Source organism: Micropterus salmoides, unplaced genomic scaffold (genome assembly GCF_014851395.1).
Source record: "Micropterus salmoides isolate LMB-PRFRI ecotype aquatic unplaced genomic scaffold, ASM1485139v1 Ms_hic_scaffold_13, whole genome shotgun sequence".
Taxonomy (NCBI): Eukaryota; Metazoa; Chordata; class Actinopteri; order Centrarchiformes; family Centrarchidae; genus Micropterus; species Micropterus salmoides.
Window position 1 is genome coordinate 4963159 of NW_024040374.1, and position 12558 is coordinate 4975716.

Consider the following 12558-nt stretch of genomic DNA (forward strand, 5'->3'; position numbering starts at 1 on the left):
GTTTGGAACCCATACGTCTTGTTTATTACAGCCATGTCTACTGATGTAACTATGCTTGCTGTATCCTGGTTTATTCGCTCCAAACCAGCTGATGGAAACACATATTCCACAAATTTTTAAGTAATAAGTATTCTTAAAATCCGCGTGACAATTATTATTGTTAATAATAACTGCTATTATAAATTACCATATCTTTCAAGTTGCAACATTTACTGTACATGCAATGCATTTTTTACCATTATTTACTTTAACTTTTTAATGGTTATGTTTGGGCCCGGGCGGCAAGGTGGTCTCGTGACAGTTTGCACGGTCTCCCAGTGTCTACGTGCTCAGCTAGCTAGCTTACCTTACTTAGCTGTCCCGTGAAGGTCAGTTGTGTTGAAGTTGGACAAATTCGGAAATTCACGATGGGAACACAATGAGATTTCGGATGGTTTGAACGGTTTGAGTTTTGTTTTATTGGCAAATAAAATGGCGGAAGCAAGGTTTGAACCCACAACTCCGGGTCTCCGGTCGGTGTCCTTCCCCACTAGTCCATCTTCAGTGCCAATGTAGACCAACAACCAGAGAGATGATGAAGATCAGACGCATCATGGAACCGAGATTGGAAGACGAGTACACAGGATGTTTTGAATGCCTACACCACCACATGTCTCTGTGGTGCAATTGGCTAGCACACTCGGCTGTTAACTGAGAGGATGGTGGTTCGAGCCCACCCAGGGACAATCAGTGTTTAGGCGTCTGAAGTGCAAGCTCTATTCATGCTCTTTGAACTTGTTCGCATATTATCTCCATAAGCACATACAATGCATCAAAATGTTGCCACAAGCTTATTTTCTCTTAAGGACATCATCTTCCTCAATAGAGGTTTAGTTTTACTGATTTAAACCTTAACTGATGGGTAACCCACAGTGGTGGGTCTCATTCACTCCTGTACCAACTTCAGACTGAGTATTCCCAAAGTCCTTATAGGCAAGTCATGCCACTCGGCAGCCATGTTGGCAACGCCTCCTGGTAGCTATTTCGGACTAACAAGACCAGGCTCCTATCTGAATGAATGGGGAGGGAGGCAGAACTGCAGTTTTACTGATCACAGGGACATATGAACTACATGAATAGACGTGAGATGTGTTGGAACCACACAATTGGCTGTTAAAAGCAGACAATTGGCTTTCTAGTGGGAACCGCCATCCTTGACATTATGGGCTTTCCCCATAGAGTTGCATTTGGGATGTGATTGAGTGGCGTGTCTCCTCTATAAAATGTCTCTGCTATTCCTCACCTTTAACTTGAAAAATCTTCCTTCATGTTTGAAGTGTGGACACATGCTCTATATTGTCATGCTCAGCTACTCAAGCTCTAACTAAAAATACTAAAATCACAGGTGAAAATATTTATAAATGCAATCATTGTTTAATCATTGAAATCAGTGTTTTCTTAAGGTTAGTTGACTGCTGTGTCTTCATTTTATTCTGCAGCAGTGGACTAGACATCAAAGAAAATATATTTAGCAAAACTCATAATTTGTCAAATTAATCGTAAATATGACAGTTGTGACCAATATTAAGTTACAATATTATGCTACATTATTAGGCAATTTAGGCTTTTCATATTGTAGTCATATACCAGCAATAACAAGAAAATCAACATAATAATTTATTAATGATAATATATATCCTATTAATTGTATTTAGCCTAAATATATAAATTATCTATAGCAATAGCAACATCTTAAAAGTAAAAATATTAACTTTTATTAATATTATTTACTATTAGCAATCACAAAAGATTTAGTAAAATAGGTTTAAGCTGCAAAGCTCTTTTTTCATCACTTTTCCCCCCCAACACACTGTGTTGAATAGATGGGTGATCTTGTAGATGTAATCTATTGATTAAACAGACATGGTTTCGAAACCCTGAGTTCTTTCTATGTCTTAAAGCAGGGGTATTCAATTAGAATTCAAAGAGGTCCAGTTAGAGAAAAGTTCCCGAAGCAAAGGTCCGGGACATCAAAACGACTAACTTGCATTTTCATTCAGTACCATAACATATAGTTGTATCAACATATGTTTTTAGTCAACAATGGACTGTAAAATCAAATAATATTTCAGTCAGTTTTCACATCAAACTGGAGGGATAATAAATAACAACTCTAATAATAAATTCTAAATTTAAGTGAACTAAAATAAAGTGCCTAATTTTTAGAAAAGGAAATAAAAAAATGTAGCTTAAAGTGATGAAGTGTAGTCTTAACCAATTCTATAATTAACACTCAACACATCTTAACTGAACAGCTGTAATCCCTCCTCTTCTCTTTCATTCCCTCTTACAGAGCAACCACTCCTACTTTCTCTTGTTCAGTGAGAAACGTGAGCTCTAGTTCTATGAGATATTCTGGTTTTGAACTGCCCGTGGGAGGAATGTACATGTAAAATTTGTACATTCTTGATTAGAAGCCATGTGAAATCTCTTTCCCCTTTCGTCTCGTCAATTCGTGTGTTTCCAAAACGTCTCTGGTGAATCTCGCAGACTCGACTCGCAAGCATCGGAATGTGCAGATTTGATTGGCTGAGCAGCGTCACATGGGACAATTGGAACACATGCGATTGGCCTATGAGTTTCCTGGGCCACTAAACCAGTACAGTAAATGCTACAAAAGCTGCGCGGGGTCAAATAGAAACGCTCCGTCACGAGGTAGTAAGTCTCAATAATAAATCGTCTGTAGGTCGGCGGTCCGGAGTGGACAGCGGCTGGGTCTGGATCCGGACTGCGGTCCGCCTATTAGTGACCTCTGTCTTAAAGGTTCAGTGTGTAAGTTTTAGTGACATCTAGTGGTGAGGATTGCGAATTGCACTCCCCCTCCCCTATCCAATTGAGTAGTATAGCTACAGTGCCTGAAACAGGACAAAGATGTCATCTATGAGATAGCAGAGAGTGGTCAGTCAAGAAATCATGTTTCTTTAGATAGATAGTAAGAAATAGTATTTACTTAATTATTCAGTAAAACCATATGTTTTTTGAATATTATTGTTATTTACTTACAGTACAACAGCCACATCAAGAAATAGAACAGAAATACAAAGTAGTACTGACAGCCATAATTTCAGGTTGTAGTAAAATGGTGCAACGTTTTTAATGGGCATTTAGCATGTGAAAGTACAAATTACACATTTGTGTGCACAGTGGGGAAGAAATATCCAAAAAAAACAATTTTTTTTAATGCAAATTTGGAAAGTATTCATTATTGGTCACTTGATAGGCACACGGTCTTGTTTATATATATATATAAAGAAATACATGTTTTCCACCAGGGCAGTAAAATGTGAAGTTTAGCTGCTGATCTGAGCTTCCCTGCTGTTACCGTTTTATTGCCAATAATATTCATCATCTGTTTGTCTCAGGAAGGTAATGGCACATTTCTGTCCACGTAACAAAGCCATAACAGAGGCTGGAGAAGAACTACATGAAATTACAATCCAACTACATATTTCTTCTACCAGTGCAGTAAAAGTATAGCTGGCTGATCTGAGCTTCGATGCTGGAAGCTACCGTTTTATTGCCAATTAGTGATCAGCTGATTGTGTCATTAATGTAACAAAACCAAAACAGAGCGCTGGAGAGAGAGATTAAATACATAAAACTATTTCAACATTCCTACTTTTTCTACCAGTAAAGGTTTAGCTGTCTGATTTGAGCTTCAGCTGTAAGCTACCATTTTATTGCCAATTAGTGATCAGCAGATTGTCTCAGGAATGTAACCAACAAAGCCAAAGCTGGAGAGTAACCACATGAAATTAATCCAACTACATATTTTACACCACAAGCCAAAGCCAGCGCTGGAGAATAAACCAATCCAACTAACCTTACATGATTTTTCTACCAGGGCAGTAAAAATTTAGCTTCCATGCTCTAAGCTAACGTTACGGTTTTTATTGCCAATTAATGTTACTGATCAGCTGATTGTCTCCCTAAGGTAACTGGTAAAGCCAACCCACAGGCTAGAGAATAAGTAGGCAACATGAAATTACACCACTGACAGGGGAAACACCTCACGTCTCTCTGTTATTATGGCCAGCTTCAAGCTAAAGCTATCAAACAACAGCTTTCATTTACATCACTAAAGTCTGACAAATTTAAGTTAATTACCTGTCCAGCAGAAAACAGACAACTTCAGCACCGCTTTGAAAACATCTGTCCCACATTATAGCCTTCCATCTGGGAAAATCCACAACTTCCGTGGTTTCTGCCTGTTTGTATCTGTCCGGACTCCTCTGGCTTTATAGTATAAAGATCCACAGGCTGTCGGCCCTTGTGCTAAATAACACATGTGTGCGTGTGTGCTCGTTAATTTGTCCAAATGTCACTTCTCTTCTTACTTCTAATAAACCAGAAGACTACTCAGACTGTGTATTATTATTATTATTATTTATTATTATTATTATTATTTCCCCTTCTTGTTCTATGTATGTATTTAATGTAGTGACGTCTACACTGCCAGATTATAAAGCAGAAGAACACAGTGATGACAAAATGCGCTCTGTAGTGCTATTTGTTCGTTGTCGGTTACAGTAGAAACATGACAACAAAATATAGCGAGCTCAATAGAAGGGGGTGCCTGCGGCTATGTAGATAAGAATGGCTCATTCTAAGGTAATAAAAACATTATGGTTCATTATTTAAGGTCTTTATACACCACTGAAAACATAGTTATGGATATTGTATTGCATTTCTGTCAATAGATCCTCAGAAATATTACACACTGAACCTTTAATGGCATCAGAAGCTCTCAGTAATTGATTCATAACTGTACATATGTTTATAATGAATACTAGAGAACACCTATCTTCACACAAATACACACAGAGAAATATCAAATGTCTTCTCTTTTTCATGCTTGGTTTTGTCCTTTTACCTTCAGGTGACTCATGTAGTAGTAAATTAAGTTGGCTAAGTGTGAACAGGTGGGTAATCTGTGAGAAAACACCTGCTGTTTGTAGATACTACATTACTTAGTACCCAATCAATGCAACGATGCAATGTTCTCTGCACCTCCATCACTGTCCGGTTTGGATCTGCCACCAAAAAGGACAGACTACAACGGACAGTCAGGACTGCAGAAAAAAATAATCGGTGCCAACCTGCCCTCCATTTCAGGACATATACATTTCCAGAGTCAGGAAACGGGCAGGAAACATCACTGCAGATCCATCTCACCCCGGACACAACCTGTTCCAGCTCCTCCCCTCTGGTAGGCGCTACAGAGCACTGTACGCCAAAACCAACAGACACAGAAGCAGTTTCTTCCCACAAGCCATCACTCTGATGAACAGCTGATTTCTGACTCACAGTGTCAGGAACAATTCCTTTGCAATAACCCAGTAACTCTGCCTCTAATCAGCCACCTGGTTTCCACTTATTATCTATTCACCATTCTCTATTTCAGTGCTGTTCATACTATGTTCATACTATGTCATATTGTATATACTGTATACCAATACACCTACCTCAGGTCATAAGGTCATAGGTCTTGGTTGCACTCTGATCACTGCACTATTTGTCAATATGTCTATATTGTTTTGTTCATAGTGTGTATATTAGTGTTGTCTATTCTGTAGTTTGTGTCTGATTTTATTTTATTATTGTGTTATGGTATTATTGTATAAGTAAGCACATCGTGAGCAATGTACAATCCTGAGTCAAATATGATGTAGTCACCAGGAACCAACCTTCTAAACCACATCAAAAATACATTCAGAACCCTGACACACACATTTTCTCTGGAAAAAGGAAAAAAACTTCTGTTACAATGAACACTGTAAAATCGGACCACAATCAACAGACAGCGTAAGAAAGAGACCGGACACGTATTTTACTCACTTGAACAAGTAGATTTTGTGTTAAGTTACTCTAATTGAACTGAAATGAATTCAACTACAGAGTGACTCTGTGTGAAAATAACTTAATCTGAGTTAAGTTAAATAACCTGAAAATAAGAACACTGGTGTGAAGCTGATATTTACCATCAGCAGCATGTTAAAGGCAACCCCCCTATTTCCACCCCACAACACTGTCCGTCTTCCTGACGCTTTGATTATTATGAGACAAGAATGAGAGACTTGGACACAGACAGAAGCAGGGAGGGAAAACATCCAGAAATATAAACACATATAAAAAGCAGAGATACTGGTGACTGAGAGGTGTCATCACATCAAATTCCCGTCTGCGTTCTTCTATCAAACAGCCTCTAGTGGTCTTGAAGGACTGCCACCATGTGTCCCTCTTGTGCTGGAGAACATAAAACCATGCGACTGCCCCTTGTCACCTCTTGCAGACAAATAGCAGTGCATAAAGTTGTCACCACCTTGGAGAGAAAATTCATTATTTTACTTGCAGGATGGTGCATTTACAGCCATTGTTTTCAGGAGCATCTTTGGAAGAGAGGTCTGATTATAGCTCTCACTTTGGGCTACTCTGACCCATTCCACGTGGGATCTGAACCAGACACCTCCTGATTGCTGCTAGTAGGTCTCTAGAGGTCCATCCCTCACTTAGCTGTCCAGTTCAATTACAGACTAAGAAATGCAAAGAAATCTTCTGCCCTGAGTCATATAGACAGAAGATTCTTAGGTCAGCAAATCTGTCTACGCCTACACATCTCTGCCTTATTATAGTCCAGATATTTGTTAACTATTTAAATGTCTTGAAAGCCCATTCACATCTTATAAGAAATGTTTTAAAAATAACCCTTATGTCAGTATTGCATGTTATTGACACAAACTAGTAAGAATATGCAGTATGCTGTTGGAGCATTGGTCAGGTTAAAGTTAGGTCAAGGTCAGCTTTATTGTCATTATACAATATGACTGCACAATGGTGAATGGACTGTGGTTGTATAGCACCTTTCGAGTCATCCGACCACTCAAGACTCTTTACACAACATGTCACATTCAGGGTGAATGTGACATTTAGTGTAAAGTGCTTGGATGTGGAAAACACACATTCACACACATTCTAGGTGTACCATGCAAGATGCCAACCGTCAACATACTTTAGGCCATTTTGTGTATATGCAGATAATTTGCCAATATTTTGGTATAATTGATTCAACTAAAAATTTTGCATATGTATTTTCTGCCACTAATTTGATTGCACATGAGCATTAAATGAACTGCATGGTATGTTTTCTAATATTTTCTAATAATTGGCTGACCATGGGCAATCACTCTTTCGCTCACCAATCTCCAACATTAAATTGTGCAGTCACCATCACACTAAATTTGTTCTCCTTTTTATGTTGCTGCCAACTGTCTTTCAGTTAAAAAGAAAAAAAAATTAACTACACTGCTCACTGCCTGATTATAATTAATGGGCAGGTGATAAAAAGAGTGCATTCCACAAAATTTCTGGGGGTCCTCATTGATGACTCTCGTAACTTTCCATGTCATATTGACATGTTGGCTTGTTCTATAAGATGAGACATTTTCTTCCTCTGTCTGCCCTTCTCATGTTGTACAAAACTCTCTTTGAACCACATCTTAATTACTGTAATGTGATATGGTGCAACACCTTTAAAAGTCACCTTAAAAAACTTGTATCTTTGCAAAAAAAAAAAAGCCATACGGGCTTTGTCCTGGTCAGAGATAAATTCCCCCACCCGCCCTCTATGCTATCGCTTTGAGTTATTGAGATTGGCTGAGCTAAATCAATATCATAATGCCTGCCTTATGTTTCAAATTGTAAATAGGCTGAACTCTAGATTGAGTAGTCTTGTTCCTATCTCCAGCCCCCAACACACATACCAAACGAGAATCAAACCACTTATATTAGTCCCGTATGAGTGTTGTCTGTAGGGGGCCGCATATCTGGAACGGGATTGATGATGGCCTCAAGGTGTCGACCTCTATCTCCAACTTCAAAAGACAACTAAAAAAATCACCTCGTATTAAGGTTACAGGTTACTGGTTACAGGTGATAACTGTGTATACCTTGTCTGTACCACTACCTTTTCATAAATCATGGGCCCCCACCTATAAGCTTTTTTTAGCTTCTTTGGGAGACCCATTCACTATACCCAATTGATTTTTTTTACCCGTAATTGTATTTTTTTATATGTTTGAAGTGGTATTGTGAATAAACTCAAACTCAAAGTATGAAATCGCTGTGTGGTCACAGGTCACCATTCCATTGCAGGGCCACATATAGAATAAAATAAAAATAAAATAAAATAGTGGTTAACGTTGTGAAACAGCACGTGTTTAACATTTTGAAACGTTGCAGTTTGGTTAGGTTTAGGCACCGAAACTACTTGGTTAGATTTTTTAACAGATCATGGTTTGGGTTAAAATAACTACATTACTTACAAAACTTAAATTACATAAGTTACGTAAAGCTACTTAAATAAGTTACGTAACATCACTTAAAAAGGGTGAGTCAGTAGCAGATGCCGAAAGATGTGACAAAGCATAGCTCCTTAACACTCTGAAAACGAAAACGAAACAAGATGGTGGAACTGCCAAAGACTCCTGATTGACCTGCACTTAACGCTTTTGTTGATAAAGGTGTGTGCCGTACTTCCGACAGGATTTGGTAAGTTTAATTTATCAACTACACTACATGACATGTAACGTCGCTTTGACTGGTTGTAGGTCTAACCATTTGCATCCAGAGGCACGTGAGTCTGTGCCCGTTGGAAATTGAAAAGTAATTCCCTGCTTACACTACAACAATCCAATGCGATGCCAATTGCGAATGCTATCTAGCATTTTATACAAATGCTGTTTATGCTAAAGTTTTGTATTGCACAGGATAGGAATGCTGTAGATGTGTAGATGGTGATCAACAGACAATAAGTACAGAGTAGTAGTATCATGAATCTCAGCACCTGGGTGAGTGTGTTTGTGTATTCTTTTGACTTAAGAATGAAATCTTCCTGGAGGGGGTTTTCTCTTATACTTCACACACTCACTGGCATCTGAACAAGCAGTGAGGGGCCTGCAGGCTGCATGGTCCGAGAGTTGTGATCTTCATTATTGACTGTGCAAATTGACGCACACGAAAACATTAGGCACGCACCTCAGTTATTTGATTACGCAACTTATGCATTAATGTTGACTCACTTTCAAAGTGTGCAATATTCCCTTTTAGTGAGTAGTTAAGTACAACCTCAAACAAGACAGAAAAACAGTTCCTGATATTAACATCTCAGCTAGGGTGCTGTCTGGTTGTGCGAGTCATGCTGCATTGATCTGCTGCTGCAGAAAACACTTAAAGCCACCCCAAACCTCTTGGGAATCCGACTTCACCGATTTCATGTACTCAGCCTGATAGCATGTGTTGTCATTGTGTCAAAATGAATAGAGGGCCTCCTGAGTCATAGATGAGGAGGACAGCGCTGACAAGATTTGATGGCATCCTGAATTTTTAGGTCAGAGTTCATTGCTAGTTATATGCTGAAGATGAGTTTGGTTCTCCATCCTCAAAGGTCAGTCTCATTAAACTCCAGCTCGAGAGCGGAGCGCGCCAAGTCTGTAAATAGTTTCATTAAAGCAGTTTCTATCAGCAGTCTGGTAGTCAAATGACTAAAGTGGAAATTGTTCAGCATCAAATTCACCGTTCACAAAACCCCATTCTCTGAGGACACATGCACAGTTTACAATGATAACGGTGGCAGATTTACCAAACAAAATTCTTAGTCATTTTTGAACAGTGGCTCTTCGGTTACATAGAAGTAAACGAAGGCAGGCTTCTCATTTCTAGCGGACACCTGAGGATTTTGTCGGCTGAAATGACGGAGATTTTATCAATTGTAGCTTGCTAGAGTAAGCTAATGCTAACCTTAAAGTGGCAATAATGAAATAAACCCTATCTTGAAAACTACTAGATCAAAATACCAAACAGTGTATAAAGTAAATATGTAAAAACATATAAGTGACAGGAGTTATTTTGCAGCAGAATGTGTAGTACTTCTGTACTTTTACTTAAGGAGGATTCAGAGTGAAGATCTGCTACTTTTGGTGGAGTTTAGTACTGGCGCTTTTGTTTAAAAGGAGATATAATCGATTTATCAAATGACAATATGAAAACAATGTTACAGTATGAAAGGGTTTGTTTGTAGTGATGAACCTACAGAGAATGATTTCTGAAAAACCCACTGTACACTATTTTCTCAGCACCAAACAGCAGATGGCCATTGTTAGCATCTAGCTGGTGAACATCGGGGAGCATTTAGAAGCTAAAGAGCCAGGATTTGGTAGAGACCAAAAACAGAACAAAAAGAGATACAATTTTACTTATTCATCAGGTGTGACACAAACACTACTCAAAATTAATGCTGCACCGAACAACAACAAGGGTTTCCTAATATATAATATTGATATATTTGCCAATCAACTTGTGGGGTTCACAACTTGTTTCTGATGCTACCAAGTGGCCAACAAAATCTGTTTTTGCAGGTTTAAACTCCTTGAGTTGGTTGTAAACTGTCTTCAGCTGACTTTTTTTAATGTTTCCAGCTGATTTGTTTACTAATGAGAAGCCTGTAAAAGATCCTAAATATCAATCTGATGGTTTTATGAATTACTTTATTGTTGCGCTAAGCCTACATGTTAAATTACATTTAGCTAACGCTTTTATCCAAAGCACTTACAATTGCTATACATCTCAGAGGTCGCACGCCTCTGGAGCAACAGGGTTAAGTGTCTTTGTTGTGTAGCCTGGCCAGAGTGGCAGGCAGGTGGTAGGTAGGCAGACTCAAACATCATATGTTTGCAGAGGTGATTATTTTATTGACAATGGTCTGCAGTACACGGATAATTCAATTCAAAACAAAAAAGACTTAAGAAAAATAACACATCAAACTTCTAGCAACACTAACAAGAGGCAAGTGTTCTCAGCAGCACCACCTTACCTCTATTCCCCACACACAACCCCCCCCCCCCCCCCCCCCAGTTACAAACAACCCAGGATAGTAAGTGGTGCACTTTTACACAGGCTATGGTAAATTACCAAAAAATAAACACATATGTATAAACTAGAACGTAATGGCCTGTATGGGACAAGTGGTGAGCAAACGAACTCATCACAGTCTTGCATCGCAACAGTGGGAATCAAACCCAGGTCTTTCACACCAAAGGCGTTTGTCTTATCCATTGCGCAATCGCCACCCAGAAAACATCTACATCCTCAACAGCTGATCCATTTTAAAAGCAACACATCGTCAAACCCAAACGACATAAGAGGTAATTTGCAAAAGACACCCAAAACGACATATAGACCGTTGGAGAGTACAAGTGACAGGCGTTGTCATTCGTTGTCATGGTAACACAATAAATACGTGGTTAATGTTGTGAAACGTTTGGAGTTGGAAGTCAAAAAAATGCATGCATTCAGTGTAGAGCTAGTTAAACCCTAGTATTGTAGAACAATACAGTATTATAACTTAAAATGTAATGTTTAAAATTTACTCTAACATAACCTTTGGATTGTTGGAAAACTTACTGTAATAAATATTCGTACCACACAGTAGTTATATTTATACTTTCATGTTTGTATTTTCTGACAGTATGCTTCATTTTTAAAAGAGAAAAGGATTTCAGGATGGGATATCTAATGCCACCTAATGCAAGTTTGGCTAGAGTTGCTGGAGTGTAAACTTCCCCAGACCAAATAAAGACCCCAACAGAGCCACTATTACTCCTAATATTCTAGAATATTGCTCCCACAAGGCACACATTTCAGTCTTGAATAAGTATTTATCTAATGTAAACTGTAACCCCACTTTATTATATAGTTAGCTAACTGCCTTTGGAAGTAATGCTGGATTGCTACTGTAGGTTGTAAATCCAATTTACCAGGCACGCTAACATTTTACGGCTTAAGTCAGAGCAGATAAGCATACTGTTTAATTACTTTGTTACACTTTTGCGCTTGTGCTTTTGGAAAGATGATTAAAATATACCATCCTCTAAAACTGTTTAGACAGTGTTTATCACTCTGATTTGAGACCTGCTGTGGACAATTGTTGTTTTGGGGGGGTGACTGTTTAGCAAACAGTCACTTACAATAAATAAGTCCAACCAGATCATAATGAACCATACAGCAAGATGCAATAGATTTTAAATATATGCAATACATACTTTTCATCAGATTTTATGCTTTCAGGTTCCTTTTTCAGACAAATGGTAGCCCAAAGACTGAGAATAATTTAAATCAGTTGATTAATATTAAATAAGACTTTGAAATTTGCTACAGGAAAGCAGGTCAGTCATCAGTTACTGATACAGCAAGCCTTGACAGAACATTATAATGGTTAGCCATGTGCTGGGTGTACAAAATCAATTATTGACACAAACATTTAGCTCCTCTGGGCTGCTTTATATTAAAGACAATAGTGTTTATGGTAAATTTTTCTGTAAAACTGGTCTATGTATTACTAATTTTACTACCAAACAATGTTCTATCAGAATATATTTCCAAAATTAAGTTATTTACATATTCATGATTTCATAGTATTATGCCTGTGTGGTGATGCTTTTCTGAGGAACACTGTTGCCAGATGGT

At 38.3% G+C, this 12558-nt stretch overlaps 1 non-coding gene across 1 annotated transcript; it reads left to right on the forward strand.

The window, feature by feature from the left end:
• The first annotated feature begins 651 nt into the window (after positions 1 to 651).
• trnan-guu lies at positions 652 to 725 on the forward strand. The gene has a single exon. It is a non-coding gene; the product is annotated as a tRNA-Asn (tRNA).
• The last annotated feature ends 11833 nt before the right edge of the window (positions 726 to 12558 follow it).